This window comes from Aythya fuligula, chromosome 8, assembly GCF_009819795.1.
Source record: "Aythya fuligula isolate bAytFul2 chromosome 8, bAytFul2.pri, whole genome shotgun sequence".
NCBI lineage: Eukaryota > Metazoa > Chordata > Aves > Anseriformes > Anatidae > Aythya > Aythya fuligula.
The window spans coordinates 3,343,933-3,356,114 of record NC_045566.1 but is presented as its reverse complement, the minus strand read 5'-3'; the positions used below and the strand labels follow the sequence as shown (position 1 = coordinate 3,356,114).

Below are 12,182 nucleotides of genomic sequence, written 5' to 3'. Positions count from 1 at the left end.
ATTAAATACTGCCAGTATGATTAATTTAAAGGGTTACATTTTATTGAACCCTGGTGTAGATGTTCTTTGTCAACTCACATTCACTGCTAGTTAGAGTGTGTGTCGCATTTATCAAAACTTTCTGGAGCCCCTCTCACCTCATTAGCATGTGAATCTCTATTGAGCAGTTAATGTCCGTTACAGCGAGAGTGCTCAATTCTTGTTTTCAATAAGCCAGTTGTAAAATGTCAGACTGTCACTTACAATATAAAAAAGCAAAAATGATGGTATTTGTAAAAATGTTATCACCTCATAAAAACAAATTGTAAAGACATGAAAGTGATCTTGGTATGCTTTGCTTTCAGAAGTGAGTTAGTACAGCTGCTTTAAATACCAGTTGTCTGGATTCCCACACTTTCCTACCAATGGAGAGGTTTACACAAGCATAATTTAAGTTACAATTACCCTAATTAACATCTCATTTGCATAAATTGTTGAAGTCAAAACAACAAAGAATTGCTTAAGAAGCTTAACCCTATTTGTCCAAAATAAAGAGATGAGTTTTCACTTTGCAATCAAAATTGGCAGGTTCATTATGTCCGAGCTAGAATACAAACTTGAGTTATACTATTAATTAATACTTTACATTTTTATGATCGGGCTGCGCTACTCCTCTTTGCGAGGTGCAGGATTTCAAAACATCCTCTCCTTGGTACCAGGGATGCCGAGCTGTCAGGTGGGGAGTCCCCAGCACTCGTGCAATTAGCAAAACCCGTCTCGGCCGCTGAAAGCCGTGTCCCTCGTCCCTCTCCTTTGTGCAGACCCTGGGTCCGTGCTGGGGAGGAGGGAGAGTCGCATCCAGTGCTGTCTGAAAGCTCAGCTCCTTGGAAAGAGGGCTTGGAAAGCGATGGAAGGAGGCCAAGGGACGGCGGTGACAATGGCAACGGGAGGCAGAGAGAGCCTCTGTCCTCCCTTGGCAGAGCTGGCCGGTCCCTGGGGGTTTTCAAAGTGCTGAAGGCCAACAGCAAATTTTGACTCTTTTCTTGGAATACAGAAAACCATAAAAAGATAACTGCAAGATAAAGTTTTGATACTTTTTTTTTAATTATTTTCTAGTAAACTAGTAAGTAAACTAGTAAGTAAACTTCTGTGTATGGTTTTGGGGCATTGTTATAGGAACTTTGGGTGCTTGTTGGAAAGTTCTGGTCCCGTGCTCCGACCCGTCCTGTTTGAACGTCTGACTCCTGGTAGCTGTGTGCTACAGGCAAAGCGGATTGTTAGGGCTTAATCCAAAGCTGCCGAAGACAAAGGGAGATTTTCCCTCAGACACTTACTGCCCTGGGTAGATTAAAACTGTTCCGCTGGCAAGTCCCGCTACTTTTCTATACCCATTAACCGTTTGCTGCAAAAAAAGACCATTTACATCTGCGGGGACGGCTGTGGGCGATGCCGAGTGAGCGATGCTCGCAGTGGCTGTGCCAGTGCTCGGGGATTTTAGCAGGGACGAGGAAAGCGGAGCGCGATGGGACGCGGCGGAGTTCATTAGCCTGCGGGGACGGGGACGCGCGGCGGGATGCCGCTGCGTGCGGGTGGCGCGGGGTTTTGATCAGCTGTCAGGTGCCCGTCTGCCACCGCTAATGAAAGCGTTCCCAGACGCCGGGGCCATATTTTCCTTTCCTGTATTATCTCGTTGCAGCTTCATTAGCTAAGTCAGAGTGAATGTGCATTAGCCCAATAAAACTCTTCCCGGATCCCCGTGATTTAACGTCCCCTCCAATCAGTGCCCTCTGGATGGAGATTATCAGCCGGCGCCTGGACGCGGGTGCGGATCGATTGAAGCGCGCCGGAGCGAAGCGGGGTGCACGCCGTGCTCGGTTTTAACTCCAGGCTGAGCCTGCGCCGAGAAGCTTTGCAAAGCAGAGATCACAGTGAACTTGTAATCATAAAACAGCTGAACCAAAGATGAATCTCGCCTACCGGTTTTGCATATTTCTTTTTTAAAGATTGCATTATAATTGAGCGGTTGACTTTCGCGTTGCGCTCTTTTTTATGAGCCAGTGATTACACAGTATACAGCGCTTACGCTCTGAACATGAATGAATCTGCCAGTTCTACTACAGTACTCTTTATAAAATAACAAGGCTTACCAGGTGGCAAGAATTGCATAATTGAATTGGACTGAATCCTGGTTTTCCCAACCCAGAGCGGTTACACTTAGAAGTAAATTACAATTAAAAGAGACAGAATGTTTCCATTGTATTAAGAATCCTTAATAGCAAACTTTTCATCCATAAGGCTCTGTTCTCTTCCTGAAGCGTGAGAGAAATTGCTGTATGTGTCTAACTACCATTAACACTAATGGGAGCAACGTACATAAATCCCCGCACGACGAAGGCAGAACAGACCCCAGATGCCTTTAAAGAGGAAAGTGCTTGTAGGGGATGAATAGAAGCACACGAGTCTGTTGGTCCCTGTAACAGCTGCTCTGAAAATGTGCGAGGTCTAAATTTGAGGTGTGGGGTTTTTGGTGAGTCTTCTTTAGCTTCGCTCAGGGTCGTTTTGAGACCAGCCCTCTCCTCCTTCGTCTGGGCCCTGTCCTCAGGGTGCAGAAGAAAGCAGATCCCGAAGCGGAGGGAAAGATGCTGGGGACAGGCTGAATCCCACTAAAACCACTATTCATTTTAGGCCTTTAGAAAGTTTCAAAAAAAAAAAGCCCGGCACCGTTTGCCAAGAGTACCCAAGCTCCTCAAGTTTTGCTCACCACTTCCCACCCGTCAGAGCTGGGGATATTGAGAACATCTGTCTGCAGATGTGACAAGAAGGGGAGCGTGCGCCTCCTTCCCCTCCCTTCCAGAGGGCCTTTGGGGTTCCCTGCCTCTTTGTTTCTTACCCTCTGTGTCCCCGGGAAGCCTGTCAAGCAATCCTCACCCAGCCACACAGTTGGGGCAGCAAGGAGAGCAGTTCTTTCACCTGTCCCAAATGGCTGGGGTCCAGCACCCCCATCCCAGCCGTGCCCTGGCCATTCGGGCATGGGCATCCTTCTGCCCTGCACAGTTCCCTCTGAGAAGAGAAGATGTAGATGCAAGCCTCCTTTTTATTCAAGATCCCCTTCCTCCTGAACTTTCTGATCTGCTCTTCTTGATGGCGAAGCAATGCACTGTCACCTTGCCATTAGGGCTAGGTAATTAATAGCTGCATAATAGAAGTGAAAGCAGTTGCTCAGCAAAATGAATGATGTGCGCTGCAAGGGAAAGCACTAGAAAGTAAAGCAGAGCTGGGAAGTATTTAGCGGGGGGGAATTTCTGCTTGCCCTTCATTAGGAGAAGCTCTGAGGAAATGTAAAGCGTGATCGCATTAATCAGAAGAACTGGCATCACGCTATATTCTTCTTCGTTATTTGGCATAAATTGCAGGGCATTAAATGATTTAAATTATGCTTATACCTGCCATAATTTTTTGCTGATATTTAATGAATACTGGGACTTGTCTTGGAGCATTGGTCACGCGCTGACAGGTAAAGGCTGGGTGCAACTTCTTCTGTTCTTGCATGGGCTCCCAGCATGGACAGCGAGAAGAGGACAAGTTTTGAGTGAATTTGTTACAATCAAGGTTCTAAAAAGAAAAATGCATTGTGGGCCTGCCTGCTTTCCTTCTTCCTTTTCTTCCTGCCTTCCTTCCTTCCTTGCTTCCTTCCTCCCTTCCTTATTTTGCCTGTAAATTTTCACAGAGCACGTGTTTGTTTCATCCATCACTGATTGTCAGAGGTCACTAAAAGCCGTTGCAGGTGTCTGTATCTCGCACCCACCCCTGCCTCATGCTTGTCCTGTAGCTCGTGTTTTTGCAGATGACCCCAGCCCTGTGAAGGACCAGGCAGCTCTTACTGCACCCCTGCTGTTGTCGTGAAATGGCCCCAAAATGCCTGCGACCAGTCAAAGAACAGCTGTGTTTCTGTAAGGACTACTTTGAACAAGTTGCAATCATTTCTTTTTCTGACTTTTTAGAAGCCCTGACTGACATGAGCGTATATAATGTCAGGAATACCTTTATATGATTTTGTCTGTCCTGGTACTGTAGTGTAATTAGCAGATTCAGACTTGTTCCTGCTCTTTCCAAATGCAATTCTTCCTGGGGAAAGAAATTAAACCGAGGGATGATGTAGGTTTTTGCAGCCAGTCAGATGAAAGTAAGTGGTGGTTACAATTATTCAAAAGTACTTGGAAAAGTATTGAATATGGTAATCCTTGATAGGAGAAAGCACTGGGCTGGTTAAAGCACGTGGCTGGAAATGTGCAGAGGTTGGTTCCCCTTCCAGCTCTGCCACAGTCTTTGTGGCCTTGGGCAAATTATTTAACTGGTTCTGTAATAGCAGAGTTCGTCAAGAATAAAAGTGGGAGTGCCTCTGTTCCTTTTTGTTCTCTTTATTTGCCTGGCTAAGATTTTAAACTGTGCAGCACACAGACCTGCGTCGTGTATTTGCACAGCCCAGCTGCAGCACAGACCACGGCGCAGTTATCAGTCTGCTTCAGACCACGTATCAGAGGTGCAGGAACTTAATTAAATGTAGCAAACTGTAAAACCGGTATGCTCAAAAACGAACGTGAATGACGCGCACTCCTCCACTGCCCATCTGCTCAGATGGACTTTGTGCACCGGGATAATGCCGTCCTTGTTCCCCTTAACCTTCCCCGCTCGCACATCAGCATTGTCTGTGGTAAACAGGGCTGGAGCCGTTCCTCGTGGTGTTGCCACATACACCTGCAAAAAATTAAGACATTTCTAATGCCTTTTGCCTCTGACACGTCCCTTTGGAAAGGAAGTCTATTAAAAGTCGTGGAAGAAGGATAATTTTTCAGGGCTGAGTGGTAGGATCCAGCCCCGTTGTTTTATCAATCCCACATTGCCGGGTTTAAGAAACGGTCTGAAGCTTTGCTCTCCACTGGCACATGCATCAAAAGTCACCACAGGACTTTTTATTAAAAATGTTGGCTTCACACAACCCAGAGCTCTTTCAGAGCTTTGAAAAGTTAAAAAATCAATGATAAAGGCCTTTTTTTTTTTTTTCTTTGGCACGTGTATTTGTAGTCTCTGCTCAAAATCAGGTGCAGCGCACAACTGGCGAATGGCCCTTGGTCCGTAGCATGTAGTTGCTTGTGTGTCTTGTACAAAATCTGAAAGGCAAATGTAAAGGAGGCAAATAAATAAAATAATGAAGGGGTTAGCACGCAGAGTAGGAGGAAAGGGTTCAGCTCGTATGCAGTGTCAGGTAAGAAGCTGTGGTCTGGCCCGGCAGCATGAGGATAGCAGCACCCAGGGCTTTTTCTTCCTAAAAGACAGATGTGGGACAGTGGCAAGCATGGTATGGTGCAAGAGAGAGATTCAGCAAGGAGGATCTGTGGTGGGACAGTCCCGGGGACCTCAGTGGGGTGGGACTGGTTGTTTTTTCTTTGGTTTCAGAATTTCTCATGCACCCCTAGAGCCCTCGGCTGTGCCATTTTCTGTGTTCCCACAGGGCTGCAGACACCTCATTTTGCCTCGGGTACTGTCCCCACAGCACACCCAGAGCAGTTATTGCTTTAAGAGGAAAGAAAAGCAGATTAAGAGGAAAGAAAAGCAGCCTGTTAGGAACAGCTAGACTTGGAAAATGGCGCGTGGAGCAAGTGGGTTTCCTGGGAAATCCATCGAAGAAACACCTAGCTTGGGATTTTGCGGTTTTATTTAAAGTGAAAAGTAAGAGAGGTCTTCTCCTTCTGGATCCATTTTCACGTCCTTATTAACTAACACTTCCCAGCAGCGAGTGCTGCTTGGTGTGAGGAACCTCCCCATAAGAGTAATGCAGTTCTCACAAGCCAAAGAATTTGCATGTCCAAAAGGGATGCGTGTCATAAATAGACTGTTTACAGTAGACTTAAATTATATGATGAGCCATATAACAGCAGTGAATATATCATATCGCAAGCCCCTGCCAACCATGCATGACTACTATTTGCTTCTCCTCAGGCGGTAAACAAAGTTTTCAGCTGACCTACTGTTTAGGAGAAGTGCACTGAAACAGAGATAAGCAATGTCGCTCGTAATGCTGTAGTGGAATAAAATCTGGCATAAATTTGCCTAGAAAGTAGAAGGAATGCATGAAATATTATTTCTTAGTTCACATACGACTTTCCTGCCAGCACGACATGTAATATTGCATCGCTAATAAAAGGGAGTTTATTCCTGCTTCTGGAAGAGAGCACCACTTGAACGGCATTGCAGCAGGGAAGGGGTTCGTGTTCTGCTTGGGCGGCTAGCACAACGTATATCATCTGAATATCAAATTATTTAAGGTAAAACATGAATTAAGTATTTGAAAATGAAGACCAGAAGGAGCACGAGAGGTTTAAGAAGTGCCCCGTGCAGTATTGAAATGCCCCGGGGTTCCTGCTGAGCTCAGCAGCGCTCCGAGCAGCCCTTCCCTAGCTCAGGTTCAGCGGTTTAACGTCGAGGGAGAAAGGCACATCTGGGTTCCCAGGACAGATCTCCACATCACCTACGGTTACAAATGGGCTGCTAGGGGGTTTGTATATTGGTATAACACACCTCGGACTAATCCAGTGCCTAATGGGAACGTTGTGCATGGCAGCTGGTTGTTTGTTTGTCCGCCTGCTCCTAGCCTCTCTCTTACCCTATTTATATACGCACACATGCAAAAAATATGAGAGTTAAAGAAAAATGTCAACCATATGTAACATACATGGAGATTAGTGACAGTAACAGTGAATTCATTGTGGTTTTGGCAGTCAGGACACCATACAGGCCATATTTTAGAGTTTTAGACAAATCCACATGTATTCCAGAGATTGCTGTGGATTTTCAATATGTGTGGCTCATTAGATACGCAATCTGCCTGCTATTCTCTCCTGTCACACAAAGCTGATGGCAGCAAACTGGCATCTTGGAGATGTTGGTAGCGCTACAGATTTTAGCATTAATGCCAGACTTGGGCATCCTGGAGCTGTGCGCTCTTCTGCGGTGCGAGGGGTGTGTGCCCACGACGCCTCCCGTTGGGGGGATTGCTGACAAGTAGGCAGGAGAGGGCTGGTGTTGGTGCTTTCAAGCAAAGTAAAACAATTAAAGTCCAGCTTGTGTCCCTGCTCACTGTTCTTAAAGAAATTGTAAGCAGCTAGCCAGCCCTAAGCTCAAATTTTTCTGAATCTGTTGTGTCACCAAAGCAGAATGAAAAGTTACAGCTTTGTGTATTGTTTTTCTTTTATCACAGCTTTAAAATTCTTTGTTGGAGGGTTATAAATAAGCATACAAGATAAACTCTTCTCAGATTCCTAATTTTCCATTTAAATCTTAGCAGCTCCATATCCCTGTGAATATGTCTGTATAGAGCAATTGCTACCAGCAAAAATCTAATAATCACATATAAAATATAGACCAGGCAAGAGTTAATTTTATATAAAAGTACCAAACTCTCGCTTAAAGCTGTTTGAGTTCAAGCAAGGCTACGCTCAATGCGGGGCCGAGTGCTTAAATATAGGTGAAGGAAATTCTGGTCTGCTAATTTCAGCAGAATGTTTAAAACAAAGTGTTACTGTTTAATCTGGGCACATGATGGGTGAATGAATGTTTGAATGAAATGACATAATTGTTGGTTAGCCTGTATAATTTGGAGAGCGTTCGCACAAGTTTAACTCTCTCTGGATGCAGGGCATCCTCAATGCGGGTACGGGAGTGCCTTCCCTAAAGGCAGGGTATGGTGAAATCCCGTCTCCCATTGCATTTAACAACCTTTTGAGCAATGGGCTGCGGCCGAGGCTGGCTTAGCAGCGTGCTTCAGTTCAAGAGTGTTATCCTTAACCCCTCTCCTCACGTTGTATATGATATTTAATGCGTCATCTTTGTTTTAAACAAACAATACACAAGCTGTTGCTGGCAGTGGTGGGAAGCTGGTGGTCCATCTGGAAAGCAGGGAGATAGATGAGGGGGGAAAAGAGAATGAAAACTGTTTAGGGGTGTATTTGCATGTGTAAAACCCTGGAATGGGAGCAGAGTATTTAGTAGCTTTTTAAAAAGCAGTTTGAAGACAGGGAAGATTCTTTGTCTGTGGAGGAGTCTATTGATAATAGACATTATTTGCTTAATACAAGTGTGGATTTTGATTAAAGAAAAAAAAAAAAAAAAAAAGCTCCAGACCCATACCTTTAAAAAAGTTGTTTATTCCTTATTTCTGCTGTATTAAATCCGTTCACTCTAAAATTAACCATTTTTCCCTGACAAAAGTTCAGAATGGTATAAAATTAACCAATAATATAGCTTATTAATTAAACCAGTGGCAAAATAGCTATTTCAGCTTAACTGTCTCCACAGGATGGTTACAAGTCGGGTTTCTGGCTGATTGCTTCTGTCATTCCCAAAGACGAAGCACCCCACCTCAGTTTACCACTGCCCAGCGTGCATCCAATATGCCATTTAAAACCTTGATTATAACCAGAGAGAGTTCATTGAAACCAGAATAAGTTACAAAATAATTAATCTTCCCTGCCATCTTGGATCCCCTCTCTCCAGCATCCAGCCAGATGTTTCGTATTCGCTGTACGCACGGTGCGCTGTAATCCTGGTATTTACACAGCTCGCGTTTTTTCCTCCGTCATTAGCACTCTGCTTCGAGGTTACACATTTTGCCTTTGCTTAGGAGATCACAGTCGCTGCTAAATGGTTCCTGGAGGACAGGTCAGCGCGGTATAAATGGCTCTTTCAGTGCAAGTATATTTACAAATTAAACTCCTTTTTGCATGCAGCAGAGTTTTGCTGCTGCACTCGGGGTCGGGCTGAGCAGTGGACAGGCATCGGGGCTCTGCACCGAGCTTTCCCTGCAGCAGCGAGGAGCCTCCCCTCCATTTTGGTGCTGCCAGGCCTGGAGATGATCTATCGAGCAGGTGTTTGTAATTTAGGGTTCACTGCTGTTCCTGTGGAAATCAGTGGAAAAAAGGGACGGCGACGGTTGAGAACAAAGTGAAAAGGCAGCATGAACAAGGCTGGCATTATCCGCGCGGCTTCCAGCCCTAGATGCGCTGTGAGCCTGCGCTGTGCGTTTTGTAGAGAGCTGCATCTTCCACTGTTGAAAAGGACTTCAGTAAATGAACAGGCAAAAGACCTGAGCGAGGAAGTTTGAAAAAAAAAAAAAATATATATATATATATAAAACCTAATTGGGGCTCAGCGAGCAATCTGACATCGCTGCAAATCCTGCTCAGAAATATATGTGCTCTGCTTTAATGACAGCACATAGAGTACTGCTGAGATAGTGGAAAATTTTACAGGGAGTTTTGCTTAAGGAATGGCTTTAACTCAAGTTACCTGTAGAGTACAGTGTCATATGGAAACACTTAGGGAGCTGTGGAAAACTTTCTGAAATACAGTGGAATTTATCTAGCAAAGCATTTCGCGTACGAGGAAGGAATATGGATTACAATGGAGTCAGTAAGGAGCGGGCTGCTGAGGCTTGGAGGAGGCCGCTCGCAGCACTGCTGCTGCAGATGAAAAGTACATATGTAACCGGGGGGGGACTCCGGCATGTCCACGTCTGGTATACATTTATACTATTTGCCATGCACGTAACCTTGTTATATAAAACAGAGCCCAATAACCTCAAAAAGACGGACGGTAAAAGAAAGAAAGGTGCAGGGAAGCGGATCTGCTCCCAGCCTTGCAGGCCCGGGAGCGGAGGGGCCCGTGCTGCCCGCAACACCCGGGGGTGAGGGCCTGACCTGCAGCTCGGGCCCGGGGGGCTGGGGTGCGAAGCTGTGAGGAATGAAGCTGGGGAAGGAGCTTAAAAAGACAAAAAAGGGCAGCTTTGGCTGGAAACAGAGCGAACGAAGAGCTGCTTGGCCATGCAGGCGCAGTGCAGTGCGCTGGGTGCACAGGCCCCGCAGCGCCCTGAGGGGCCCCAGCAGGCCGGGGGAGAAGGCTGGGGGGAGAGCGAGGGTTTTTCGAGTGTGTTTCGTTAGATATTTGCTCCCTAAATGCTCATGGCACTGGTCGCCAGAGCATCTGGGCACTTCACAATAATTAAAACTGACAAATCCATAAACAGTAAACAACAGGCTACCCACTCGGGCAGCCAAAAACCCACTACTGCATAAGCTCAATAGCTGCACCCATCTGCCAAATAAAGCCCTCGCCGCCGCCTCTCGCCCACGAGGGCCAGGGCAGAGCCAGTGCCTTCCCCGCCGTGACCCCCTTGCCCGCTTCCCCGCTCACGCCTGGGCAGGGTTCGGGAGGGTAAGGGGTTTATTTTTAGTTTTATTTCATTTTTTTCCCACCGCAAAGTGGCAACAAGTACCGACACCCTTTTCCCTCTGACTTCTTGGCCTGCTAACCCTTTCGCAACACAATGGGAAGGCAACCGCTTGCACCCAGGGGAGGGGATTTAATGACTGGAAAATAGAGAGAGAGAATTTACTTGGAAAAACTGTGGAATTAAAGTTCTGGACAAAAACATGCATCACTGATGCATAACACTTTTGTTAATTGGGTCTTAACAGGTTTGTGACTCAGGCTGTAATTATTTTAGAAATGGGTCACACCAGGCAGCGCCAGTGGAGCGTCCTGAGGTGTAAAGCTGCGGCCGGGCGCATGTGGCTCGGCCCCGTAGCCGCCCAGCCCCGCTTTCCCCCAAACGGGGCTCCCCGTGGGCTCTGCCGGCCTGGTGGAGGTGTTTGTCCGGCTCCGTTCCCGGCGCGGGGCCCTCCTGCAGATCTCCGTGTCACGTGCTGGCCGTGCGATGCCAAGCGCGCTCGCCGCTTCTCCTGTGCTATTGTTTTCACTCCTGATTTTTTCATGTGTTTTCCTGACCTGCCAGAGGCACTAAATCTTGCTAATGCCTCCCCTGCACTCTAGTCGCAGAATGGGCTGCGTGAAGTTTTTCTTTTTTTTTTTTTTTTGACTAAAGCGAGATTAATTAAAATATAAAAACGCACCCGACTGTGGTAAATCATTTCTTCTTTTTACTAAATAATTGCTCTCTGCTAAATCCACCTCTGCTTTCCACTGCAGAAGTATCTCCACGCAAGCAAAAGTCTTCTAATGCTCGTAAAGCAACCGAGATATTATCTCTCTAATTAGCAGCTGGAAAAAAAAAAAAAAAAAAAAAAAAAGAGAGAGATCAATTAATGGTATAATTAAAAACAGTGCCTTTAGATCTGTTGTTTGTGGTGAACGAACGTGGCTGTTACGCTGATCGCTGATGGGATGTGCTGGTTTTTCCCCCAAAAAGCTTGGAGCAGCACTTTGCAGCAGGGCTGGGGAGCCCGGTCTCAGGCAGCAGCAGGAGCAGGGACCCCGAAATGTTCCCAGCAGCGTGGCCCACGCCTCCTTCGTGTGGCTCTGGGGAGGTGTTGGGGTCTTGCAGCCGGGCGAGGGGCTCGGCGCGGTTCTGCAGCTCTCGTTTGGCCCTTCCCTGTGCCGGGGTAAGCTGTTTTTCATATATTGTAGCCTGGGAAAGCTGTGTTACTGTTAAAAGAGTAACCATATCCCTTTCTGAGCTGTTGCCAAGCAGATGTAGGGTTTTGGAAAGTTCCCAACAAACTTCCACAGCTGATACTTTACTGACTTGTTCTTTCTCCCTTCCCTCTACTTGCACCTATTTAAATAACCAAAGGACATAATTTGGGGGAGGGAGCGTTGCTCTGCATCTTCTACTTGTTAAATATAATTAATTGAGAGTGACCAGTTAGTCAATTACAGTGTACAGCTTGCAAAAGAAACGCAGAAATATCAAATATTACTGTTTTACCAAAAAGCTCCCTCTTCTGCGCTGAATGCTTTCTTGGAAGAACCAGCCGAGTAATGAGGAAAATTGAGCCCCTTCAGCCCTTTGTGCGATACGGGGCTGCTTCTGCCTCTTGCCAGGGCAAATATCTCATTTACTTTCTTAATGGCAGGGCTAATAATTTGGGAGGTGGCTGTGAAGGAGGAAGAAATAACAGCTTTTAAAAGCCAGCGTCGATAGGAAAGCTGGTGTAAATGCAAATCTCCCTTGTGTGTGTGAGTGTGCGCGGGGAGGAAAACGGGGCACTTGAAATGTGGAAAGCTCTGGCAAATCATATATCACAGGAAAGGTTTACAGGAGTTCAGAATATAGCGAGGGGTATAGATGTCAGGTTTTCTTACACAATAGAGGGTCTTTTGTTTCCGCGCTCCCTCTTGGCAGGAGCCTC

At 46.3% G+C, this 12,182-nt stretch overlaps 1 protein-coding gene across 14 annotated transcripts in view; it reads left to right on the top strand.

The window, feature by feature from the left end:
* NFIA (nuclear factor I A) overlaps positions 1-12,182 on the top strand; it is a 342,563-nt gene that overhangs the window by 121,407 nt on the left and 208,974 nt on the right. The gene's annotated exons all lie outside the window — the stretch shown is intronic.